This window comes from Pristiophorus japonicus, unplaced genomic scaffold (assembly GCF_044704955.1).
Source record: "Pristiophorus japonicus isolate sPriJap1 unplaced genomic scaffold, sPriJap1.hap1 HAP1_SCAFFOLD_70, whole genome shotgun sequence".
In the NCBI taxonomy this organism is placed as follows: Eukaryota; Metazoa; Chordata; class Chondrichthyes; family Pristiophoridae; genus Pristiophorus; species Pristiophorus japonicus.
The window spans coordinates 1521833-1536645 of NW_027254613.1; the positions used below are offsets into that span (position 1 = coordinate 1521833).

At 47.0% G+C, this 14813-nt stretch overlaps 2 non-coding genes across 2 annotated transcripts; both read right to left on the reverse strand.

Moving 5' to 3' along the window:
• Positions 1 to 8626: 8626 nt before the first annotated feature.
• Positions 8627 to 8699, reverse strand: trnak-cuu (transfer RNA lysine (anticodon CUU)). Its single transcript has one exon. It is a non-coding gene; the product is annotated as a tRNA-Lys (tRNA).
• An 806-nt stretch (positions 8700 to 9505) lies between these two features.
• On the reverse strand, positions 9506 to 9577 carry trnae-uuc (transfer RNA glutamic acid (anticodon UUC)). The gene has a single exon. It is a non-coding gene; the product is annotated as a tRNA-Glu (tRNA).
• Between the last annotated feature and the right edge of the window lie 5236 nt (positions 9578 to 14813).

Genomic DNA, 14813 nt, shown 5'->3' on the forward strand with positions numbered 1-14813 from the left:
GTATGTTCTGAGGTTTTGGCTGTGCCCTCGCTGAGCAGGCGTGTTGTTGGCCCTGCAGGGCTGCTGGGTGAGTCTGGCCTTGCTGGGCTGTTGGGTGTGATGGGTTCGATTTCCGATCCGTGGTGGTGTCGTTGATCCTTTGGGTGTGTGTTGCGGATTCGAAAAAGGTGGTGTCTGCTGTGGGTTGTTCAGGGCAGTCTGTGAACCGCAGCCTCGTTTGGTCCTGGTGCTTTCTGCAAATTTGTCCATTGTCTAGTTTGAAGACAAACACCCGACTCCCTTCTTTCGCGATCACCGTGCCCGCGATCCACTTGGGACCATGTACATAGTTTAGCACATACACAGGGTTATTCAGATCAATTTCCCGTGACACAGTGGCGCGACCATCATTTACATTTTGTTGCTGGCGCCTGCTCTCTACTTGATCATGCAGCTTGTGGTGGACCAGCGAGAGTCTACTTTTAAGTGTCCTTTTCATGAGTAGCTCAGCCGGGGGCACCCCTGTGAACGAGTGGGGTATCGTGCTATAGCTGAGCAGTACTCGGGACAGGCGGGTTAGGAGTGAGCCTTCTGTGACTCGTTTGAGGCTCTGTTTGATTGTTTGTACTGCCCGCTCTGCCTGCCCATTGGAGGCTGGTTTAAACGGGGTCGAGGTGAGATGTTTGATCCCATTGCGGGTCATGAATTCTTTAAATTTGGCACTGGTGAAACAAGGCCCGTTGTCACTGACCAGTATTTCAGGCAGGCCGTGGGTGGCAAACATGGCCCTCAGGCTTTCAATGGTGGCGGTGGCGGTGCTTCCCGACATTATTTCTCATTCAATCAATTTTGAAAAAGCATCCGCCACCACCAGGAACATTTTACCAAGAAATGGGCCTGCATAGTTGATATGGATCCTCGACCCTGGTCTGGAGGGCCAGGACCACAAACTTAGTGGTGCCTCTCTGGACGCGTTGCTCAACTGAGCACATACACTGCATTGCCTTACACAGGACTCTAAGTCAGAGTCGATACTGGGCTAGCACATGTGGTATCTCGCTATCGCTTTCATCATTACTATACCCGGGTGTGTGCTGTGGAGATCCGAGATGAACGTCTCCCTGCCCTTTTTTCGTAGCACGACGCGGTTACCCCACAACAGGCAGTCTGCCTGACTGGACAGCTCGTCCTTTCGCCGCTGGAACGGCTTGATTGGCTCTTGTATTTCAACGGGAATGCTGGCCCAGCTCCCATGCAATACACAGTTTGTTATTAGGGACAGCAGAGGAACTTGGCTGGTCCAAGTCCTAATCTGGCGGGCCGTGACAGGTGATTTATCATTTTCAAATGCTTCCATGAACATCAACAAGTCAGCGGGCTGCGCCACCATCAACAAGTTTGCAGGTTGCGCCATTTCCACCCCCGTTGTGGGCAATGGTAGCCGACAGAGCATCCGCACAGTTCTCAGTGCTTGTCCAGTGGAGGATGGTCTAGTTATACGCTGAGAACGTGAGTGCCCACCTTTGTATGCGGGCTGAGGCATTCGTATTTATTCCCTTGTTTTCAGTGAACAGGCATGTGAGGGGCATGTGATCGGTTTCCAGCTCAAATTTGAGGCCAAACAGGAACTGATGCAGTTTCTTTACCCCGAACACACACGGTAATGCCTCTTTCTCAATCATGCTCTAGGCCCTCTCGGCCTTAGACAAGCTGCTGGAAGCATAGGCTACAGGTTGCAACTTCCCTACAATGTTAGCTTGTTGTAATACACACCCGACTCCGTACGACGACGAGTCACATGCTAGCACAAGTCTTTTACACGGGTTATACAAGACAAGCAGCTTGTTGGAGCATAAAAGGTTGCTGGCTTTGTCAAAAGCAATTACTTGTTTTTTTTTCCCCATACCCAGTTCTCACCTTTGTGCAATAACACATGCAGGGGCTCTAAAAGGTGCTTAACTCCTGTAGGAAGTTACCAAAATAGTTGGGGAGTCCCAGGAATGACCGCAGCTCCGTGACGTTCTGTGGCCTGGGCGCGTTCATGACAGCCTCTGTCTTGGCGTCTGTGGGCCGAATGCCACCGCCGTGATCTTTCTCCCGGAAATCTCCACTTCTGTTGCCATGAAGACGCATTTCGACCTCTTCAGCCGCAGGCCTACGCGATCTAGTCGCTGGAGGATCTCCTCCAGGTTTTGTATGTGATCGACGGTGTCCAGACCCATAACCAATATGTCCTGCTGAAAGACCACCGTGTGTGGTACCGATTTGAGTAGGTTCTCCATGTTTCTCTGGAAGATCGCTGCAGACGACCGAATTCCAAACGGGCATCTGTTGTCGCTGAACAGTCCCTTTTCCATGTTGATGCAGGTGAGGCCCTTCAAAGACTCCTCCAGCTCCTGCATCATGTAGGCCGAAGTCAGCTCAAGCTTGATGAACGCCTTGCCTCCTGCCAGCGCGCCAAATTGGTCGTCTGTCTTAGGTAGCGGGTATTGGTCCTGTAGCGAGAAACGATTAATAGTTACTTTATAATCGCCGCAAACCCTGACCGTGCCTTCACTTTTGAGTACTGGAACAATCGGGCTGGCTCATTCACTGAATTCCACTGGGGAGATGATGTCCTCGCGTTTCCGCCTGTCCAGCTCGATTTCCACTCTCTCCTCATCATATGAGGTACCGCTCGCGCCTTGTGGTGAATGGGTCGTGCCTCTGGGACCAAGTGGATCCGCACATTCGCACCGGAAAAGTCTCCAATGCCTGGCTCAGAAAGGGAAGGAAATTTGTTCAGAACCTGGGTACATAATGCCTCATCGACATGTGATAGCGTTCGGATGGTATCCCAGTTCCAGCGGATTTTGCCCAGCCAGCTCCTTCCAAGCAGTGTGGGGCCATCGCCCGGGACAATCCAGAGTGGCAGTTCGTGCACCGTGCCCTCGTAGGTGACCTTGACCATGGCGCTGCCCAGGTCAGTGATAAGCTCTTTGGTGTACACTCTCAGTTTTGTGTGGATGGGGCTTCGGGCTGGTCTGAATGCGTTGTTGCACCACAGTCTCTCAAACATCTTTTTACTCACGATGGACTGGCTAGCGCCCGTGTCCAGTTCCATGGTTACGGGTAAGCCATTCAATTTTACATTTAGCATTTAAGGTGGACATTTCTTCGAAAATGTGTGCACCCCGTGTACTTAAGCATCTGCCTCCGCTCTCTAAGGCTCGAAATTGCTTTGATCCATCATGGACCGATCTTCCTCTGCCACATGGTGGTTAGCAGGTTTTGCAGAGCTTTTAGCTCATTCGCAAGCTCGTTGGAGATGCCCCATTGTTCCACAGCTCTTGCAAACATACCGTTTGAAGCGGCATGAATAGGCTGAATGGAAGCATGCACATCACCAACAAGGTGTGAATTGCCTTGCACTCATCCTTTGTTGGAGACTCTGAGTCATCTGGGTCACCTGAGGCCTGCTCGCAGTTGCAGATTCGTGGGTTCTGCCCTGTACATTTCTGCTCACAAACACAGTTCCAGTTAATTTATGAACATTGCCAGCACTTGTGTGCTGAGAGATTTGTGTGGTGTTATCACTAGTGGACATAAATACCTCTGTTATCGCAATGGCCTTACTGACGGTCGGTGTATCTACAGCCAAAAGTTTTCGTAGGATGGTCTCGTGGCCAATGCCCAGTGCAAATAACTCTCTGAGCATTTGCTCCAGGTAGCCATCAAACTCACATTATCCTGCAAGTCGCCTTAGCTCGGCGATGTAGCTCGCCACTTCCTGATCTTCAGTTCGCTGGCACGTATAAAACCGATACCACGCCATAGCACGCTCTCCCTCGGGTTAAGATGGTCCCGAACCAGTGTACACAGCTCCTCATACGACTTATCTGTGGGTTTCACCAGAGCCAGAAGGTTCTTCATGAGGCTGTAGGTCTGAGCCCTACAGACTGTGAGGAGGACCACTCTCCTTTTTGCAGCACTTCCTTCTCCGTCCAGCTCGTTGGCTACAAAGTACTGGTCTAGCCGTTCGACATAGAATTCCCAGTCCTCACCGTCCGAGAACTTCTCCAGGTTGCCCACAGTTTGCTGCATCTTTTTGTTGGATTCGTATCCTCGACGCCAGTTATTTATTCCTAACACAGATGAGGCTGCACACAGGGACGTTAAAGTAACAGTGACCTCAGTCTTTAATAAGACACTCCAGAGTGAGAAACTGGCCTTAGGGGCCGGCTTAAATGCAGTGCTCCCAAGGGGTGTTGGGATCCCTTGGGACTTCAGGGGATGAGCTCCCTGATGGTGGAACATGGGAGTGCATGCTTTGCAGATACACAACACATTCGTTGCCTCAACTTTGATTTCTGCCAACATCGCTTGTGTTTAACCTTCGCCGCAACTCCGCCACAATCTCTCACCGCTCCTCCACCACGATCTCTCACAGTTCGTCCACCACGATCTCTCGTCACTCCTCCGCCACGATCTCTCACCGTTCCACCACCACGATCTCTCGCCGTTCCTCCACCACGACCTCTCACCGTTCCTCCACCACGATCTCTCACCGCTCCTCCACCACGACCTCTCACCTTTCCTCCACACTGATCTTCCCGCTCCTCCGCTGCACCTGGGTCCCGCCGATGTTCCTGCCTTCCCAAGCACAAAACAGCGACCTGTGTTTTGATGACGTGCAGCACAGCAGGACTCCAGCTGTCCTGGTTAACCCTTGCCACTGGACCAAGACCTCGCTCTGTCAAGTCCGTGCGGTGGCTGGTGTTCAACGGTCACACCACGTTAACGGAATCCACCCACAGGCATCTTCCACCCTTTGATTGGAGTTCAGAACTGGAACATCGGGTCCTTCATTGAAACACCTGTGAACACATGTGGAAGTAAGCCTTCCTCGTTCGAGGACCCGCCAATGATGATGATGATGATGATGTGTGGGACCTTACCAAATGCCTGCTGGAAACCATCAGATTAAATCTAGTAAGACCCGTCCCTTTATTCAGTTTTCACTGACCTTGCCTTAGGAAGGCTATATTGGCGTTGGAGGGAGCACTGTGTCGGTTTCCCAGAATGATACCTGGATTGCAAGATTTAAATTAAGATATGAGATTACACCCACTGGAAATTAGAGGGTCGAGCATTGATTTGATCAAAATTTTCAAAGATAATAAGGGAAGAGATAGAGTAGATAGAGAGAAATGATTCCCGCTGGTTGGGGAGTCCCAGGCTAGGGGCCATAGTGTAAACATTAGAGACAGACGTTTCAGGAGTGAAATTCGGAAACATTCCAACACACACATGGTGGGAGAGGTTTGGAACTCCCTTCTGCAAAGGGCAGTTCGTGCTGGGTCAGTTGTTCATTTTACATCGCATTTTGATCAAAGGTATTAATGAAGATTGTCAAAGGCGGGTATATGGAGTTTGCTCACAGATCAGCCATGATCTCATTGAATGGCGGAACCGGCTCGAGGGGCTGAATGGCCTCCTCCTGTTCCTGTGTAACAGGCTTGAGCGGCTGAATGGCGTCCTCCTGTTCCTGTGTAACAGGCTCGAGGACCTGAATGGACCTCCTCCTGTTCCTGTGTAACAGGCTCGAGAGGCTGTATGGGCCTCCACCTGTTCCTGTGTAACAGGCACGAGCGGCTGAATAGCCTCCTCCTGTTCCTGTGTAACAGGCTCGAGGGGCTAAATGGGTCTCCTCCTGTTCCTGTGTATCAGGCTCGAGGGGCTGAATGGGCATCCTCCTGTTCCTGTGCAACAGGCTCGAGGGGCTGAATGGGCCTCCTCCTGTACCTGTGTGTAAGGTCTGGGAAACAAAGGGAGGTGATATGAGAAAACATAAACTAAATGGTATTGTGTTAAAAGAGACGCAGAAGGATTGAGTGATTTACACACAGAAATCTTTGAAGCTGGGTAGATAACTTACTCAGTTGTTTAAAATGAATACAGGGCCCTTGGCTTTATATGAAGTGAAATAGAGGACACCAACGAGGAAGTTGTACCATACCTTTTCAAACCCGGTTTAGGCGTCAGTTGGAGAACTGTTTACAGTTCTGAGCACCACAATTTAGGAAGGATATCAAGGCATTGGATAGAACGTAAGAAATATATAAGAAACATTTTCTATTGTTGTAGAAGACACAAACACAGGCATTCATCGAGAATCAACCTGCAGGTGACCACACACAGATTAAAGAGCCAGAGAGACCGACAGAATCGGGAAACACAGGCACATAGACAAGAGATATTGACAAGGACTGAAAGCACTTTGCGTTCAGAAAATTGACGGCCCAGCTGTGGTTAATGACACGGCTTTTGATGATTGATCTCCGTACAAGCCTTGAAATTCAGGAGAACCGGTTTCGTGGTTTGAAGCTCGAGATAAAGCTCGATATAAAGCCACGGGGCGATACCAACAGGCGCCTGGCAGCAATCAGCGACAGGACGATGCACCTTAAGCAGGCCCGGCTAGTTCAGTCGGTAGAGTATTAGACTTTTAATCTCCGGGTCGTGGGTTTGAACATCATGTTGGGTGAATTATTGTCCTTAAACTTTTATGGTGCTTTCACAGGAAAACATCATTAATGAACCCATAATCTTCTTTTGCACAATGAACGAAATGCGAACTGAGGGAGAGTTGATCATTTGATCATATGTTCTCTGCTCTGTGTAAGAACACAAGTACCAGGAGCAGGAGTCGGCCATTTGGCCCTTCGTGCCTGCCTTCTTTTGCACTGAAACAAATTATAACCATGTTTTTAAATGAGCAGTGCGAGATATTTAAAGGCCACATTTCAATGTTTCACAAAACCATTCCTTTCGTTACAGCCACCCACAATCGATTCCCGGTTTGAGAAGTAACTTTGATATCATTGTTTGCAATTGAAGTGGGGTCATTTTATGAAGTTCGATGGATGTCCCAAAGCACTTGAGTGTGGTGTCCAAACAAATGAGTTTGTAATTAAAAACACTGAACGTCAGGAGTGCGATTTGAACCCATACCTCCAGAAGAGACTGTGACCTGAACACAGCACCTTAGACCGCTTGGCCATCCGGACTGTCAGAAGCTCCCGTTACAAGTTATTACTCTGGAAAGTTTCAGACTGGGCACTTGTTCAGTGTTTCTGGAAGGATCAGTGGCCGGGATATCCTCTCCCCCTTTGTTTTCCTGAGCCTGTGCACGGTGTCCGGGGAACTTTGGTCCGGATCCGAGGTAGCTTGCATCATGTGACAATGCACCCCGGACTGCTCTTTTTCCATTTTATCGCACGTTAGTTTTTGGTGCAAAAATAATATCTCCAGAGGAGACAGTGATCTAAACACAGCACCGCATACCGCTCGGCCATCCTGACTGTTCATTGCTGTGTGTGGCCACCTGCAGGTTGATTTTGAACTTTTGTGTCCTGTCACATGCAATAAATGACGGCAGCAGGCGTATCTCTGCCTGACACCGGGGAAACAGTGAGACAGACATTGCATTGTGTTCAGGTTTAATCACAGCAATATCCGCAGTCAGGAGCTGAAAAGGACGAAGAGCTGAAAAAACACAAGAAAAAAACAAAGAAATGTCAGCAATTGTGGTAAACTCTTTAATGTGTTTCCTGCTCGTTTCGTGATGCGGCGCTCACAGAGGGAGCACGGATTCAGAAAATAATTCTTCCATTCAAAATCTTTAAAATAATGACATGCAACTAATTAAACTGTGTGCCGGGGGATGGGGATGGGTGAAGATTATTTGTTTTATTCCCCATTCATTAACCGACAGCGTTGTTATGTAGAATTGTTACTGAGGGACAGTGGAAACTTCAATAACTGAACTTTAATTATTTCAGGATTTTGAATCATTGATGAAGTTTTCTCCCCTATCTGACTTTACTCACTCTGTATGTTGGAGACTGGTTTAAAATGTTCAGTGCTCATGCGACAAGGAACCTGGGGCGACTTTTGTTCAATTTATTACACAGCAAAAGTATTCTCCAAAATACAATTTCCACCCGGGCTCGAACCGGGGACTTTTCACGTGTGAGGTGAATATGATAAAAAGTACACGACAGAAACACTGTGTCGAAAGCAATCTAAGGAAAAAAATCAGAGCTTTAACCTACACAGCTGGCCGATACTTCAGGAGCTGGTTTTACGAGAAGAGAATGACGGTGCTATATTTCGGAAGGCTGTGAGTGTGCCAGGAATTGATCTCGTGTTTCCCAGACTTCATACATAGGAACAGGAGATGGCCATTTAGCAGCGAGTGGTTAGGATCTGGAATGCACGGCTTGAAAGTGCGGTGGAGGCAGACTCAATCTTATCTTTCAGACGGGAGTTGGATAAGTGTCTGAAGGAAAAACAATTGCAGGGCTACGGCGAAAGGGCGGGGAGTGGGACTCGCTGAGGGTCGGCACGGGCTCGATGGGCCGAATGGTTTTCCGTGCTGTAACCATTCCATGATTCGATAAGTTAGTCGCACATTTCATAGTGTGGCTGGGAGCACAACATTGCAAAGGGACATGGATTGAGTCGCCAAAACTAGAGGCATCTGATTCAGGAGATTCGCGGGGCATGAAAATTTCGGAGTTTAATGACTTTGAAAGCAACATTTTTGTTTTGTGCCGTTTCGGTCAGAGGTTTTCCATTAAAGCAACATTAAATGAAAAGAAATCGCCCAACGTGGGTCTCGAACCAGCAACCTTGAGATTAAGAGTCTCATGCTCTACCGACTGAGCTAGCCAGGCTTTCATTCAAAGCAGGTTTTTATCACTCATTGCAGCCAGGTGCCTGTTGGCTCCGTCCCAGATGTTTAAACTTGCTGTTGAAGAACTGCCAGGATCTTCTTGAATGGTGGACCAGGCTCGAGGGGCCGAATGGCCTACTCCGGCCCCTAATCCTCACGTGTTTATGTTTACGTCTTTATGCGGAGCTCCTTTAGGGTAAACGAGCCAAAGGAGGACAGCGGAAACGTTATAAGGATAGCATCAAAGCCTCCCTGGTAAAGTGCGACATCACCACTGACACCTGGGAGACCCTGACCGCAGACCGCCCGATGTGGAGAAAGATCTTCTGAGAGAGCGTTGAGCTCTTGACTCTAGACGCAAGGAGCATGAAGAGACCAAGCACAGGCAGCGGAAGGAGAACGCGGCAAACCAGTTCCACCGACCCCTTCCCTCGACGTATGTCTGTCCCACCTGTAACAGGGTCTGTGGCTCTCGTATCGGAATGTTCAGCCATCAAAGGACTCACTTTGGGATGGAAGCAAGTCCTCCTCGATCCCGAGAGACTGCCTCTGATGGTGTCTGTGATTTGCGGTACACTGCGGAAACATCTCCACTTTCAGCACCAGATTACCAGAATTAAACCCAATGGGATCGAGAGAAAAGTACCTCATATGCTCAGAGCAAAATATATCATATGACAATAGAATTTTATGTATTAATTAATGATGTTTAAATCAATGCTTCTTTTGTTTTTACACAGGAGATGCATAAAGATGTGTAAAATAGATGAACTATTTTTTTATTCGGTTTTGAATTAAAAGTACAATTTTCCTGACCGGGAATCGAACCCGTGCCGTGGCGTTGAAAGCACTAAATCCTAACCACTAGACCATCAGGGAACCTGGTTTGGATAGACATGCAGTGGTTGTGTCGAGGTTCACATCGAGCAGATCCGTAACACAGGACTCTGTGCTCTCCGGGCTGTTCCCAGCGACACACACCGAGACAGACATCACCTGCTGCTGGAGTGCCATCAACTCAGTCAAAGATGCTCTTTGGTCTTGCCGAAACTTGCTGGTCTTCCAGAGCAAGGAGATGTCCACGTCTGCGTGTTGCAGGCTGGCGCAATCCAAGATCCAGGATTACGTGCTGAGGGACACACTTAAAATTGGTGTAGTTGCCGCAAAGGCAGGGTGGGGAAGGGCCACAGTTTAAAGCCCTTCTGACACGGTAAACCCCGGGGCAGGAATCAGAATAAAACTCCTCTCGGGCCGTACTTGTATCTTCTCTATTGTGTACATGGAGCACCATGATCTGTAAACACCTATGTAGTGCCATGTACAATGTGAGGTCTGTTTCGTGATGCACGTTGAAAAAATGTTTAATGTTCCGTCACCCATTCCATGTACTGTATAGTGACACGAGTGATGTAATTTGTTGAATGTACTACAAGGTATCCCGTATTGTACCGAATTGTACTGGAACTGAAAAGCAAGGGAATACATCGACCAGAACTGCCGTCAGCACCCAAATGTAGTGCATGGGATCACTGACCGCAGCTAAATGTACTGAACTGCTTTTGAATGTACTGTACAAATTTTTATCAGAATAAAGTATTTTTTTAAATAAAAAAAAAATCTCTGCCTGACACCTTGGAAACAGTGAGTCAGACCTTGGAGCAAGGGTCTGGTTGTTGCCAAACGTCAAAGGAAGTATTAATTCTGGAAGAACAATATCCAAAAGAACAGTGACCACGACGTGATTTGAACACGCAATTTCGCAGCTGCAGTCAGACACACTACCGTTGCACCATGAGACCTACACAGTGAACAGGAGATGTTCGTCTATATGAAGGTTCTGTAATACAATGGGCTTTAAAACCTCCGCCCATTCCCACCAGTTATCACAAGCAGCGCTCACCTGACAGGCACCGTATGGTTTCTTCTTAAACTTTTCTTTTGCTTTCACGGGAAACCATCATTAATTAACCGCTCACCTTCTTTTGCACAATCAAACAAATGCTAACTCAGGAACAGTTCATACTTCAATCATTTGTCCTGTGCTTTGCATCATAACTCGAAAACCACATCCCATTTTACTCACTGTGTTATAGCTTTCTGGTTCAAAATCTGCATTGCCGATGACACCACGAATCTGGGGCAACTTTTATCAAATTTAACAGCACCGGTTATTCGTACCGTGCACACAAAATACAATCAGTCGTGAAGATAAAATCCCACCGTGCGTATTTTCAGATTCAACGCAGTAGCATTTCAAATAAAGTCAAAGAATTTTACACTGAAATGTATTGCAAGTGTTGCTTGTATTTGTGTCTTTAATTAATCTTTGTGGCGTTTGACTCCAATTCATGCCACTGCTGAATAAGAAAGGAGGGTTTGACATTGACCAGACTGCACTGCCCCTGATATTTGTGAGCTCATCCTTTATATTCAGTGGTTTCTCGCCCTTTGATGGGCTGCAGTGTAGCGGATATCACGTTGTCCTCATATTGAGCACTCTTGAGGGGGATGACTCATCAGGTGAGTGTAAGCAGCAGCAAAGTTCATGGCACCGTGGCTGGCTCTGCTGCACAGAAGGGCAGGAAAACGAATGGGACAGCGATAGTGAGAGGGAATTCGATTGTAAGGGGAATAGATAGGCGTTTCTGCGGCCGCAAGCGAGACTCCAGGTTGGTATGTTGCCTCCCTGGTGCAAGGGTCAAGGATGTCTCGGAGCGGGAGCAGGACATTCTGAAAAGGGAGGGAGAACAGCCAGTTGTCGTGGTGCACATTGTTACCAAAGATTTAGGTAAAAAAAGGGATGAGGTCCTACGAGATGAATTTAAGGAGCTCGATGCTGAATTAAAAAGTAGGACCACAAAAATAGTAATATCGGGATTGCTACCAATGCCACGTGCTAGTCAGAGTCGGAATCGCAGGATAGCTCAGATGAATACGTCGCTGGAGCAGTGGTGCAGCAGGGAGGGATTCAAATTCCTGGGGCATTGGAACCGGTTCTGAGCGAGGTGGGACCAGTACAAACCAGACGGTCTGTACCTGTGCAGGTCCGGAACCAAAGTCCTTCGGGGGGAGTGTTTGCTAGTGCTGTTGGGGAGGAGTTAAACTAATATGGCAGGGGGATGGGAACCAATGCAGGGAGAAAGAGGGAAACAAAATGGAGACAGATACAAAAGACAGAAAGGAGATGAGTAAATGTGGAGGGCAGAGAAACCCAAGGCAAAAACCAAAAATAGCCACTGTACATCAAAATTCTAAAGGATCAAAGTGTAATAAAAAGGCAAGACTGAAAGCTCGGTGCCTCAATGCGAGGAGTACTCAGAACGCAGGAGAGGGCTCTGAGCTAGTTAGAGTGGGTGAGAGCGCAGATAAACAAAATCCCAAGAAAGAATGCAAAAGGCAGGAGGCAACAGAGCAGAGTAGCACTGGGGTAAGTGTAAACCACAAGGTAATTGGAAGGGACAATATGTCTGAATATAAAGCGGCTGCAGGAGGGGTCAAAACTAAAAATCATGGATTAAAACTAGTATTAAATACTTTACCTAAACGCACGCAGCATTCAAAATAAAGTACATGAGTTGACGGCACAAATCATGACAAATGGGTATGATTTGGTGGCCATTACAGAAACGTGGTTGCAGGGTGGCGAAGACTGGGAATTAAACATACAGGGGTAGCTGACAATTCGGAAAGATAGACAAGAAGGGAAAGGAGGTGGCGTAGCTCTGTTAATAAAGGATGATATCAGGGCAGTTGTGAGAAATGATATTGGCTCTAATGAACAAAATGTTGAATCATTGTGGGTGGAGATGAGAGATAGTAAGGGGAAAAAGTCACTGGTGCGTGTAGTTTATAGGCGCCCAAATAATAACTTGACGGTGGGGTGGGCAATAATCAAGGGAATAATGGAGTCAAGTGAAAAAGGAACGGCAGTAATCATGGGGGATTTTAACCTACATTGGTCAAATCAAATCGCACGGGGTAGCCTGGAGGAGGAATTCATAGAATGCATACAGGATTGTTTCTGAGAACAATATGTTACAGAACCTACAAGGGAGCAAGCTATCTTAGATCTGGTCCTGTGCAATGAGACAGCAATAATAAACGATCTCCTCGTAAAATATCTCTCGGAATGAGTGATCACAGTATGGTTGAATTTGTAATATAGATTGAGAGTGAGGAAGTAGTGTCGCAAACGAGCATACAATGCTTAAACAAAGGGGACTATAGTGGGATGAGGGCAGAGTTGGCTAAAGTAGACTGGGAACACAGACTAAACGGTGGCACAATTGAGGTACAGCAGAGGACTTTTAATGAGCTCTTTCATAGTGCACAACAAAAATATATTCCAGTGAAAAAGAAGGGCAGTAAGAGAAGGGATAACTTGCCGTGGATAACGAAGGAAATAAAGGAGAGTATCAAATTAAAAACCAATGTGTATAAAGTGGCCAAGGTTAGTGGGAAACTAGAAGATTGGGAAAATTATAAACGACAGCAAACAATGGCTTGAAAGCAATAAAGAAAGGAAAGATAGATTACGAAATTAAAATTGTGCAAAACATAAAAACAGATAGTAAAAGCTTTTACCGATATATAAAACGGCAAAGAGTGACTAAAGTAAATGTTGGTCCCTCAGAAGATGAGAAGGGGGATTTAATAATGGGAAATGTGGAAATGGCTGAGATCTTAAACAATTATTTTGCTTCGGTCTTCACAGTGGGAGACACAAAAACCATGCCAGAAATTGCTGGTCACAGGAATGTGGGAAGGGAGGACCTTGAGACAATCACTATCACTAGGTGGGTCGTGCTGGACAGGCTAATGGGACTCAAGGTAGACAATTTCCCTGGTCCTGATGAAATGCATCCCAGTGTATTAAAAGAGATGGCGGAAGTTTTAGCAGATGCATTCGTTATAAACTTCCAAACTTCTCTGGATTCTGGGGAGGTACCAGCGGCTTGGAAAGCAGCTAATGTAACGCCTCTGTTTAAAAAAGGGGGCAGACAAAAGGCAGGTAACAATAGGCCGGTTAGTTTAACATCTGTAGTGGGGAAAATGTTTGAAACTATCATTGAGGAAGAAATAGCGGGACATCTAGATAGGCTTAGTGCAATCAAGCAGACACAGCATGGATTCATGATGGGGAAATCATGTTTAACTAATTTACTGGAATTCTTTGAGGATATAACGAGCATGGTGGATAGAGGTGTACCGATGGATGTGGTGTATTTAGATTTCCAAAAGGCATTCGATAAGGTACCACACAAAAGGTTACTTCCGAAGATACAGGTACGCGGAATCAGAGGATATGTATTAGCATGAATCGAGATTTGGCTGGCGAACAGAAAGCAGAGAGTCGGGATAAATGGGTGCTTTTCAGGTTAGAAATCGGTGGTTAATGGTGTGCCACAGGGATTGGTGCTGGGACCACAACTGTTTGCAATATACATAGAGTGTAGTGTAAAATAATTTGCAGATGACACAAAGATTAGTGGGAAAGCGGGTTGTGTAGAGGACACAGAGAGGCTGCAAAGAGATTTGGATAGGTTAAGCGAATGGGCTAAGGTTTGGCAGATGAAATACAATGCCGGAAAGTGTGAGGTCATCCACCTTGGGAAAAAAAAACTTTAAAAGAGAATATTATTTGAATAGGGAGAAATTACAACATGCTGCAGTGCAGAGGGACCTGGGGGTCCTTGTGCATGAATCCCCAAAAGTTAGTTTGCAGGTGCAGCAGGTAATCAGGAATGTGAATGGAATTTTCGCCTTCATTGCGAGAGGGATGGAGTACAAAAGCAGGGATGTCCTGCTGCAACTGTATAGGGTATTGGTGAGGCCGCACCTGGAGTACTGCGTGCAGTTTTGGTCACCCTACTTAAGGAAGGATATACTGGCTTTGGAGGGGGATACAGAGACGATTCACTTGGATGATTCCGCAGATGAGGGGGTTATCTTACGATGATAGATTGAGGAGACTGGGTCTTTACTCGGTGGAGTTCAGAAGGATGAGGGGTGATCTCATAGAAACATTTAAAATAATGAAAGGGATAGACAAGATAGAGACAGAGATGTTGTTTCCACTGGTAGGGGAGACTTGAACTAGGGGGCACAGCCTCAA